The sequence below is a fragment of the Oryctolagus cuniculus genome, chromosome 7, assembly GCF_051225735.1.
Source record: "Oryctolagus cuniculus isolate XC-2025 breed Fujian yellow rabbit chromosome 7, ASM5122573v1, whole genome shotgun sequence".
Taxonomy (NCBI): domain Eukaryota; kingdom Metazoa; phylum Chordata; class Mammalia; order Lagomorpha; family Leporidae; genus Oryctolagus; species Oryctolagus cuniculus.
Window position 1 is genome coordinate 75,783,412 of NC_142873.1, and position 12,081 is coordinate 75,795,492.

The following is a 12,081-nucleotide window of genomic DNA, read 5'->3' on the forward strand; positions in this document are numbered from 1 at the left end:
GAAAGATGACCATTTCATTCACAAACAGCAGATTTTAAAGTAATCCTTCCTGCTCTTTAAGCTTTCCAATGTCAATATGTGATGGTTATAAAATACTTTGCACATTGTCTGACATTCTTTTCTTCAAAATGTGAATCCTAATTCAGCTTTCCTTGAGAATAGTGTATATTTCTGACTTGTTTCTGATAAGTACAGTATTACAAAAATAGTGATGTGTGACTAGATCATAAAAGGCATTGCAGCTTCCTCCTACTCTCTCTGTCCAAGATCATTCTTTTTGGGGGAAACCAACTGTGATGTAATGAAGACATTCAAATAACCCTTTGGAGAGACCCATGTGGCAAGTAACTAAGGCTTCTTGCCAACCAATATTAAAAAAATTGAGATTTCTTGTCATCAGCATGTGAGTGTGTCATCATGGAAGCAGATCCTCCATCTCTAGCAAAGCATCAGATGACTCCAATCTCATCCTATAGCTTGACTTCCTTCTGAAGAAAGATTCTAAACTACTTCTGGATTCCTGAACCTCCGAAACTTTAATGTAATATATGTTTGTTGTTTTAATCTTCGAGGTAATTAGTTAAAACATAACAGATAAAAACACACCAAGTAACCAATTCCTTCTATTAAAGTCCTACTTTGAAATATCTTTTTTTTTTTTTTTTTTGACAGGCAGAGTGGACAGTGAGAGAGAGAGACAGATAGAAAGGTCTTCCTTTTGCCATTGGTTCACCCTCCAATGGCCGATGCGGCAGGCGCGCTGCGGCCGGCGCACCGTGCTGATCCGATGGCAGGAGCCAGGTGCTTCTCCTGGTCTCCCATGGGGTGCAGGGCCCAAGCACTTGGGCCATCCTCCATTGCACTCCTTGGCCACAGCAGAGAGCTGGCCTGGAAGAGGGGCAACCGGGACAGAATCCGGTGCCCCGACCGGGACTGGAACCCGTTGTGCCGGCGCCCCAAGGCAGAGGATTAGCCTAGTGAGCCGCGGCGCCGGCTGCTTTGAAATATCTTTCATGGTATGTTGCTGCACCTTGATTGATAGAGTACTTGTCCATGAGAAGCCCTAAGACACTGATCCTCAAAGACAGGATTCTGTAATTGGGTTACTTACCTCTTTAACTTTGAACATAGCTATAATCTCTTTGCCAATGGCACATGTGATGCTGGTAATCTATAGCAGGCACTAGTATCAAGATGCCTGAAATTATTCCCCATGGCTACTAGGGGTGAATTGTCTATTGAAGGCAAGGCTTTGAGTGACAAAGAGGTTGAAGAACTTGACAGTTACAGTAATAAGTACAACTATAAGAACTGGGGATGACTTTTCTCTGAGATCAAGCCAGAGATCAGAAAGTATCTGGTGGCTATAAAAGAATCCCTTATTTCTTGTTCTCATAAGGTATATCTGACTAAAAATCAAAGCCCAAACAGAATGGTGTGAATTGAAAGATGGACTTGGTTTCTGTGTGAAAGTTCAGACATCGCTTGGGGGAAATGATTGCCTGAGACTTGGAGAATTTTTTTGATTCACACAGTGTTGATTATTTTTAACCTAATATCCTTGAATTTTACTTGCCAGGATAAATGCCAGGATAAATTCTCATTTTGAAGAGAGTAGTATTCCCTTACTTGAATAACCTATAATAGCCTCATGTAAGGCTGTTGCCCTCAAAAATTATGCCTGTTCTCCCTACTGAATCTCACTGCTTAAAGACCCATAACCAGAGTTACTCTCTACATTCTCCAGAGAGGTGGGTGCCAAGTCATAGCTAGGGGAAGAGAGTCCACACTAAAAAGGAATAGTAAAATTTTGAATATATTATTGATAGAAACTTGGAGAGTAGATGTGAGAGTGAATTCTAAGGATATTAAATGTATAAGGATAAATTACAATGATAGAGTCAAATAAAAATATCATTGTTTCACTTACCAGGGAACACAGTAACTGTGAGGGATTCCAAAAGGTTGATTGATTATCTGAAATATGAATTCAATGGCGCTTACTCAATTATGATGAGATACCAGAAAATCTTTAGCACAAAATAGAAGAAAACATCAATGTTTAGAAAGAATGTTTGGGGAGAATCGGAATATCTACTCCAACCATGTTTCTTGAGAAAGTCTGGAGTATCTTCCTCTTACTAAGTTATTGAAATGTACATTAATGAAGGAGCACTAATTTCTAGAAGAGCAGAGTGGTGTGACTATCTTCTATAAGCCGGGGATGATGATGAGAAATGCCATCACTACAATGAGCTTCCTGATTTTAAAGTGGATAGTAGAATTCTAAATGTTGACTCCAACTAGCAGCATTAATTATTAAAGATGAGATAAGTATAATTAACATAAAAAGCAATCATGTTTCACATGCAGGTATATTCGGTAGTGGCTAATTAATCACAATATTTCAGTAAAACAAATGGACAGCCTACTAACTAATTTTGTATGTAACATAATTATAATCAGAAAACCCTAGGTCTAATGAATAGAAACCTAATTTGTATCAACACAATGGTGAAGCATATCCTTTCACTCAGTTAAGCTTTAAGCAAGCTCACAGGCTCCAAGTTCTTTGGTTTTGTTTTTTTGTTTGTTTGTTTGTTTTTGTCTTGTCTTGTTTTTTGTAGAATGTTCATTTTTTACTGCCAAAATTATGTTCTGGAATATTCCTCTAAGTCTTTCACAAAAGTGGGTCTAATTTAATTCATTTTGGCCTGTGTAAAAGGCAGATGAATCGGGGTTAAAGATACTAACATGACAATTGTAAAGATACTTACATGACAATTCCAATTGTAACAATTGCTCTAGATACGGTATCTTTAGCAGGATAAATTATATAAACTATGGGTCTTGAAATGTAGCTGTTAGTCTGACATAAAAATTTTCTCTCTATCAAATTGCAAGTCCCACCACAAGCTATTTGTTTTTATCCAGCAGGGATAGAAATATACCTTCACAATCTTGCTTTGGAGCTAACTCTTCCATTGTCTGACAAAATCTAACCCACAGAGATCTTGATCATCTTGACATTTCAAACTACCACAAAGTCAACCATATTGATGAAATCATGCTTATTTGGCCTTCTGAGAAGAAATCAGCAGGGGCTTTATATGCCTTAGTAACATGTATCCTACAAAGTGAGGAATGAACACCACAAATTTTCCATGGCCTACAATTTAACTGAGTCTCTTAGATATTCAACTTGCCTACTGCTAACATGGACTGAAAACAATCCATCAAGCAGAAGATGTGAGATAGATGACTTCATGTGATTTCAACTATTCTAGCTTTCACCATATTAAATTCTGTGTTAGTTCATTCAGACTGCTATAAAAATCCCTTAGACTGAGTAGTTTACAAATAATATAAATTCAGTTCTCACCATTCTGGTTGCTGGGAAGTCCAAGATCAAGGTATCAGCAAATTCACTATCTGGTAAAGTTTTGCATTCTGTTTCTCATATGGCATCTTGCTTCTGAGTCCTAACATGACAAAGGATAGAAGTATACAAAGGACAAGCATTCCCCCCAACCCTTTTATCAGAGCACTAATCCCTTCCATGAAGACAGAGACCTCATGCATGATCACCTCCTTAGAGGAACATCTTTTAATGTAATTGTATTGCTACCTAAGTTTCAACATGAATTTTGAAGGAACACAAATACTTAAACTATAGCAAAATCCATATATCACAAATATGTACTTCTCAGATATCTTTTCCATATAGAATAGGTAATTCCTTCCAAATACCAAATATTTGCCAAAATATGAGTATTATAGCCATACATGATTTCTCTCATGCTACAAAGTATAGGATTAAACAGGGTAATTTGAGAGGTAAATTGGAGGGATGGGGAATGTACCATCAAAGCAAATCAACAGTACAATGAATGAGGTCCTCCTACAACCACTACTTCCTCATAGTCTCTCAATACTAATTAATTCCAATACTCTCTCCTATACCTAACCTCAGCATCAGAATCTTTCTCAGCACAGTTCATCAATCTCTACCAAACCACAATAATAAATTAAAATTTTCTAATAAACTAGAGTGTTTCCATGTATATATGTATTCATATTTCAAAACACCATGTTGTATATAATAAATATGCACACATCTTATTTGTCAATTTAAAAAATAAAGTTAAACATTTTTATAAAAATCATAAAATACAAGGAATCCAGGTACAAATCCATTGAATGGAAATCACAAGAACTAAGAGACAGAGGGAGCAAAGTGGGAAGGAGAAAAAAGAACAGCCAGAGTTTCTAGTTTAGTCAGGGAGAGAACTATGACTGGTGTCTATTAGCTCTTAGCATGAATCAGAAGATTCCTTCTGAAGAAAGCTCACTTGCTAACACTAAGCTACTTCTAGGACAGAGGAGCCTGTCCTGAAAAATTCCAAAGAAGATAGTCAACAGTTTACTCATTGCTACAGGTACATAGTGGTTATCTATAGGCAACCACTGAAAAATAAGACCCCAGTAGGAGCTCACATAAGAATAAGTTCAAACAATAGGAATTCTCATTATTATTCTGTGAAAAACAATTAGGAATAATGTTTAATATTTTTCTAATTCACAGAGGTATGGTAAGTTTACATATTAAAAAATAAGTTATGAAAGACCTTCAGAGAAAATAAATGGATAAGTGAAATAGTATTATTAAGGTAGATTATTAGATGTTTTTATTAAACAGCCTGAAATTCAGAAAGTTGTAGACCATGGCATTTGTTTATCATGCCCCAAAATGGAACCAGCAACAAGAATTTTACATGAAAAAATCTAAACAAATATCTGTTGAATTCAGTTAGAAATAGCAAAATATTTCTTTCTTTAAGTTTTTGTAATTTTCATCGTAGAGATCCTTAACGTCCTTGGTTAAGTTTATTCCAAGGTATTTGATTTTTGTGCATTGATTTTATACCCTGCTACTTTGCCAAAATCTTCTATGAGTTCCAATAGTCTCTTAGTAGAGTTCTTTGGGTCCCCTAAATAAAGAATCATATCATCTGCAAAGAGGGATAGTTTGAGTTCTTCCTTCCCAATTTGTATCCCTTTAATTTCTTTTTCTTGCCTAATAGCTCTGTCTAGAACTTCCAGAACTATATTGAATAGCAGTGGTGAGAGTGGGCATCCCTGTCTGGTACCAGATCTCAGTGGAAATGCTTCCAACTTTTCCCCATTCAATAGGATGTTGGCTGTGGGTTTTTCATAGATTGCTTTGATTGTATTGAGGAATGTTCCTTCCAAACCCAGTTTGCTTAGAGTTTTCATCATGAACGGGTGTTGTATTTTATCAAATGCTTTCTCGGCATCTATTGAGATAATCATATGGTTTTTCTTCTGCAGTCTGTTAATGTGGTGTATCACATTGATTGTTTTGCGCACACTGAACCATCCCTGCATACCAGGGATAAATCCCATTTGGTCTGGGTGGATGATCTTTCTGATGTGTTGTTGCATTCTATTGGCCAGAATTTTATTGAGGATTTTTGCCTCTATGTTCATCAGCGGTATTGGTCTGTAATTCTCTTTCAGTGCTGCATCTTTTTCTGGCTTAGGAATTAAGGTGATGCTGGCTTCATAGAAAGAATTTGGCAGGACTCCCTCTTTTTCGATTGTTCTGAATAGTTTGAGAAGAATTGGAGTCAATTCTTCTTTAAATGTCTGGTAGAATTCAGCAGTGAATCCATCTGGTCCTGGGCTTTTCTTTGTTGGGAGGGCCTTTATTAGTTTCAATTTCTGTTTCAGTTATGGGTCTATTTAGGTTTTCTATGTCTTCCTGGTTCAATTTAGGTAGGTTGCATGTGTTCAGGAATCTATCCATTTCTGATAGATTTCCCTGTTTGCTGGCATACAAGTCCTTGTAGTAATTTCTGATGATTCTTTTTATTTCTGTGGTGTCTGTTGTTACGTTTCCTTTTTCATCTCTGATTTTATTGATTTGGGTCTTTTCTTTTTTTAGTTAGTTGGGCCAATGGGGTGTCAATTTTGTTTATTTTTTCAAAAAACCAGCTCCTCATATGGCTGATTTTTTGTAATTTTTTTTGTATTCAATGCTGTTGATTTCTTCTCTGATTTTAATTATTTCTCTTCTGCTACTAGATTTGGGTCTGGTTTGCTGTAGATTTTCTAGATCCTTGAGGTGAATTGAAAGCTCATCTATTTGGTGCCCTTCCAATTTCTTGATGTAGGCACCTGTTGATATAAACTTTCCTCTTAACACTGCTTTTGCTGCATCCCATAAGTTTTGGTATGTTGTGCTGTTATCCTCATTTACTTCCAGAAAATTTTTGATTTCTCTTTTAATTTCTTCTATGACCCATTGTTCATTCAGGAGCATGTTGTTCAATCTCCATGTGTTTGCGTATGCTCTAGGGATTCCTGAGTTACTAATTTCCAACTTCATTCCTTTATGGTCTGAGAAGCTGCATGGTATGATTCTAATTCTTTTGAATTTGCTGAGACTTGCTTTATGGCCTAGTATGTGGTCAATCCTAGAGAAGGTTCCATGTACTGCTGAGAAGAATGTAAAATCTTTAGCTGTAGGATTGAGAGTTCTGTATATATCTGTTAGATCCATTTGGGCTATAGTGTCGCTTAAATCTACTGTATCCTTGTTGATCTTCTGTCCTGTTGATCTGTCTATTTCTGAGAGTGGAGTATTGAAGTCCCCCAGTACTATTGTATTGGGGTCTAAGTCTCCCTTTAAGTCCCTTAACAAATCTTTTAAATAAACCGGTGCCCTGTAATTAGGTGCATATGCATTGATAATTGTTATATCTTCCTGTTGAATTGATCCCTTAATCATTTTATAGTGCCCCTCTTTGTCTCTCTTAACAGTTTTTGTGGCAAAGTTTATGTTGTCCGATATTAAGATGGCTACGCCCACTCTTTTTTCATTTCTGTTGGCATGGTATATCTTTTTCCAGCCTTTCACTTCCAGTCTGTATGCATCTTTGTTTAACAGATATGTTTCTTGTAAGCAGCAAATAGATGGGTTTTGTTCCTTAAGCCAATCAGCCAATCGGTGTCTTTTAACTGGACAGTTCAGGCCATTAACGTTCAATGTGACTAATGAAAAGTGGTAACTTGGCCCTGCCATTTGCCAAAGATAAGTTCTAATATATGCTTTGAATTCCCTGTGATCTTTTGCTGTGAGGATTCCTTCCTTTACCTTCTTTCATATTGATGACCGTGTTTCTGTGTTTCTGTGTGCAACACATCTTTAAGCATCTTTTGCAGGGCTGGACAACTAACTGAGCACCAAAGGGGAAACTTGTTGAAGTGAAATGGACACTATGAGAAACAGTGACTTGATCAGCTCTTGTCCTGATGGTTGATGTACAATGTAATACTTTATCCATTATAGTATTTTTTTTTGTTCTAGTACCATTGGTTGAACTCTGTAATTAACACACAATTATTCTTAGGTGTTTAAATTTTAACTGAAAAGTGATCTCTGTGAGGAATTTCGAAAACATTATGCTGAGTGAAATAAGCCAGTCCCAAAGGGACAAATACCACTTGTTCTCCCTGATAGGTGACAACTAACTGAGCACCAAAAAGGAAACCTGTTAAAGGGAAATGAACACTATGAGAAACAGTGACTTGATCAGCCCTCACCCTGACTGTTGATGAGCAGCTTAATATGTTATCCCTCTTAGTATTTTTGTTTGTTTGTTCTACTTAATACTTTTGGTTGAATACTGTAATCACTACATAATTCTTCTTAAGTGCTTAAACTTAACTGAAAAGTGATCACTGTTAAATATAAGAGTGGGAATAAGAGAGGGAAGAGATGTGCAATTTGGGACATGCTCAAGCTGACTTGCCCCAAATGGTAGAGTTAGAAACATACCAGGGGATTCCAATTCAATCCCATCAAGGTGCCATGTACCAAGGCCATCTCACTAGTCCCAGTGATCAATTTCTGTTCACAATTGATCATAATGATAGGACTAAGAACCAAAGGGATCACATAAACAAGAATAGTGTCAGCAAATACTAACTGATAGAATAAAAAAGGGAGAGAATGATCCAACATGGGAAGTGAGATACACAGCAGACCCATAGAATGGCAGATGTCCTAAACAGCACTCTGGCCTCAGAATCAGCCCTTAAGGTATGTGGATCTGGCTGAAAAGCCCATGAAAGTATTTTAGGCATGGAAAGCCAAGACACTCTGGAAAAAAAAAAAAAAAGACCTAAATGAAAAATCTCCGCGAGTGAGATCCCAATGGAAAGAACGGGTCATCAAAGAAGGAGGTACCTTTCTTTGAAGGGAGGAGAGAACTTCCACTTTGACCTTGGCCTTGTCTAAATATGATCAGAGTCGGTGAACTCAGGGGGCTTCCATATCCTTGGCAGCTCATGACAAGAGCCTAGTGTGATTACTGATGCCATCAACAAGAGTGTCAATTTGTTAAGTCAACAACAGGAGTCACTGTGCACTTACTCCTCATGTAGGATCTCTGTCCTTAGTGTGCTGTACATTGAGATTTAATACTATAACTAGTACTCAAACAGTATTTTTCACTTGATGTTTCTGTGTGGGAGCAAACTGTTGAAATCTTTACTTAATGTATGCTAAACTGATCTTCTGTATATAAATAGAGAATCGAAAATGAATCATGATGTGAATGGAAGGGGAGAGGGAGTGGGAAAGGGGAGGGTTGCGGGTGGGAGGGTTGTTATGGGGGGGGAAGCCATTGTAATCCATAAGCTGTACTTTGGAAATTTATATTCATTAAATAAAAGTTAAAAAAAAGAAATAGCAAAATATTAATCCCTCAATTTTATTTTTTCTGTTTTATTTTTAATATTTATATTTAATTTATTAAATCAAGATACTAAAAGTTTTATTTCCCTACAATCTTTCATTTTTAAATTTTATTTAAGGTAATCAAATTTCATGTATTTCATATACATAGACTTAGGAACCTGGTGAACCTACCCTCCCTTCTCCCCACACTCCCATCCTCCTCCTCCTTCCTCTCCTATTCCCACTCTTAATTTTTACAAAGATTTTTTTTTGGTTTGCTTTATACTCACAAAATTAACCGTACACTAACTAAATAGTTCAACAAATAGTGTTGAAAGAAAAACGCTGTTCCTCAACAATACAGACAACAGCTATATTCAGTCATCAAATCTCAAAATGTCAGTTTAACTCCTATACATTACATTTCAGGTACTTTATTAGTTACTACAGATCAGGGAAAATATATATTTGTATTTTGGAGACTGGCTTATTTCACTAAGTATAATGCCTTCCAGTTGCATCCATTTTGTTGCAAGACAGATTATCACTTTTATGGCTGAGTAGTATTCTATAGTATATATATATATATATATATATATATATATATATATATACCATAACTTTTTATCCATTCATCAGTTGATTGACATGTGGGTTGATTCTCTATCTTAGATATTATGAATTGGGCTGCAATGAACATGTGGGTAGAGGTAATTTTCATATGCTGATTTCATTTTGTTTGGGCAAATTCCCAGGAGTGGCATTGCTGGATCATATGGTAGAACTATTTTCAAATTTCTGAGGTATCTCCATACTGTCTTCCACAATGGTTGTATCAGTTTACAGTCCCACCAACCGTGGATTAGGGTACCTTTTTCCACACATCTTACCAACATTTATTTTTTGCTCATTTCTGTATGAGAACCATTCTTTTTTTAAACTTTTATTTAGTAAATATAAATTTCCAAAGTACAGTTTATGGATTACATGGCTCCCCCCCATAAAATCCCTCCCACTCGCACCCCTCCCATCTACCACTCCCTCTCCCATTCCATTCACATCAAGACTCATTTTCAATTATCTTTATATACAGAAGATCAATTTAGGATATATTAAGTAAAGATTTCATCAGTTTGCACCCACACAGAAACACAAAGTGTAAAATACTGTTTCAGTACTAGTTATAGCATTACTTCACATTGGTCAACACATAAAAGACAGCTCCCACATGAGATCCCTCATGAGAAGTAAGTACACAGTGACTCCTGTTGTTGACTTAACAATTTGACACTCTTGTTTATGGCATCAGTAATCCCCCTAGGCTCTAGTCATGAGTTGCCAAGGCTATGGAAGCCTTTTGAATTTGCCTACTTCGATCTTATTCTGACAGGGTCATAGTCAAAGTGGAAGTTCTCTCCTCCCTTCAAAGAAAGGTACCTCCTTCTTTGATGGCCCTGTTCTTTCCACTGGGATCTCACTCACAGAGATCTTTCATTTAGGTCTTCTTTTTTTTTTTTTCCCCAGAGTGTCTTGGCTTTCCATGCCTAAAATACTCTCATGGGCTCTTCAGCCATATCCAAATGCCTTTAGGGCTGATTCTGAGGCCAGAGTGCTATTTAGGACATTTGCCATTCTATGAGTCTGCTGTGTATCCTTTCTAACTGGGATAGGGTGAAACCTCATTATGGTTTTGATTTGCATTTCCCTGCAGGATAGTGATCCTGAGCATTTTTCATGTGTCTATTTGCCATTTGAATTTCCTCTTTTGAAAAACACCTAATCAAGTCCTTTTTCCATTTCTTTTTTTTTAATTTTTATTTAATGAATATTTAATGAATATAAATTTCCAAAGTACAGCTTATGGATTACAATGGCTCCCCCCCCATAACTTCCCTCCCACCCGCAACTCTCCCCTTTCCCTCTCCCTCCCCCCTTCCATTCACATCAAGATTCATTTTCAATTCGCAGGAGCTGCAAGAGCCTCTGGACCCACTGGACCCGCCAGACCCGCAGGACCTTTGTCCACTTCTTAACTGCATTGTTTTCCTATTACTGAGTTTCTTGAGCTCTTTATAGATTCTAGATATTAATTCTTTATCAGTTTCATAGTTTGCAAATATTTTCCTCCATTCTGTCTGTTGCCTCTTAACTTTCCTGGGTATTTCTTTTGAAGCTCAGAAGCTCCTCAGTTTGATGTAATCCTGTTTGTCAATTTTGGCTTTGATTGCCTGTGCTTATGGGGTCTTTTCCAAGAAGTCTTTGCCTATACCAATGTCTTCCAGGGTTCCCCTAATGTTCTCTCGTAATTTGAGGGTATCAGTTGTGGATTTAGGTCCTTCATCCAATTTGAGTGGATTTTTGTGGAAGATATAAGGTAGGTGTCTTATTTAATACTTCTAATCATGGAGATTCAATTTCCCCAGCACTATTTGTTGAAGAGACTGTCCTTGCAGTTTTTTTCTCTTTAGACTTGCATTATCTCTCCATTCTCTCCTAGACTGTAGAGTTCTGTTGTGAAGTCAGCTGTGAGTCTAACTGGAGATCTTCTGAAGGTAGTATGTTTCTCTCATGCACATTTTAGAATCTTTTCTTTATGTTTTACTGTTGAAAGTTTAACTACAACATGTCATGTTGAAGATCTTTTCTAGTCATGCCTATAAGGAGCTCTATATGCCTTGGACTCTTGAATGTCCCTTTCTTTCTCTGATTAGGTAAGTTTTCTGTAATCATTTCACTGAATAGGTCTTCTAATCCATTATCTCTTTTCACATCATCAGGAGCTTCTAAGACCCATATTTTGGGTCATTTGATAGTACCCCTTAAATCTCCAACACTGTTTTTCATTTCTCTAATTGCTTTTTTTTTCTGACTGAGAAATTTCCAGATTTGTCTTCTTGCTTGGATATTATTTCTTCTGGCTCACCAAGTCTATTGTTAAAGCTTTCAACTGTATATTTATTTGACATATTGAATTCTTATTTTCTGATATTTAATTTTGATTTCTCTTAAAAATTTCAATTTCATGAGAAAATATTTTATCCATGTAAAGAATGGATTTCTTTAACTCATAAATTTGCTTCTCATTGCTTCTGAGTAAATCTATGATAAGCATTTCACTAATCTCTTCATCATCACATTCCAATACTGAAGTTCTGTGTTCCTCTTGGGGGTGTGATCATGTTGTTACCTTATTCTTGTTCTTGAATTTCTGCATTTATATGTAGGCATTTGTGGAAATACTTGTTTTTTTGTTCCTCTGATGGCTTTTATCTTTGAACTCTGCCCTTGTGGCTTAGTGGAGCATTGGTTCTTTC

At 36.7% G+C, this 12,081-nt stretch overlaps 1 protein-coding gene across 10 annotated transcripts in view; it reads right to left on the reverse strand.

Moving 5' to 3' along the window:
• LOC149125609 (uncharacterized) overlaps positions 1-12,081 on the reverse strand; it is a 126,471-nt gene that overhangs the window by 44,361 nt on the left and 70,029 nt on the right. For 3 of the 10 annotated variants that reach the window (XR_016237170.1, XR_016237173.1, XR_016237171.1), the window contains 2 exons: positions 3,383-3,482; positions 1,931-1,977 (listed from right to left, as the gene is read on the reverse strand). The exons of the other annotated variants lie outside the window; for them this stretch is intronic. The gene's annotated coding sequence lies outside the window, so the exon portion shown is untranslated. The remainder of the gene's footprint in view (positions 1-1,930; positions 1,978-3,382; positions 3,483-12,081) is intronic. 10 annotated transcript variants of the gene reach the window in all.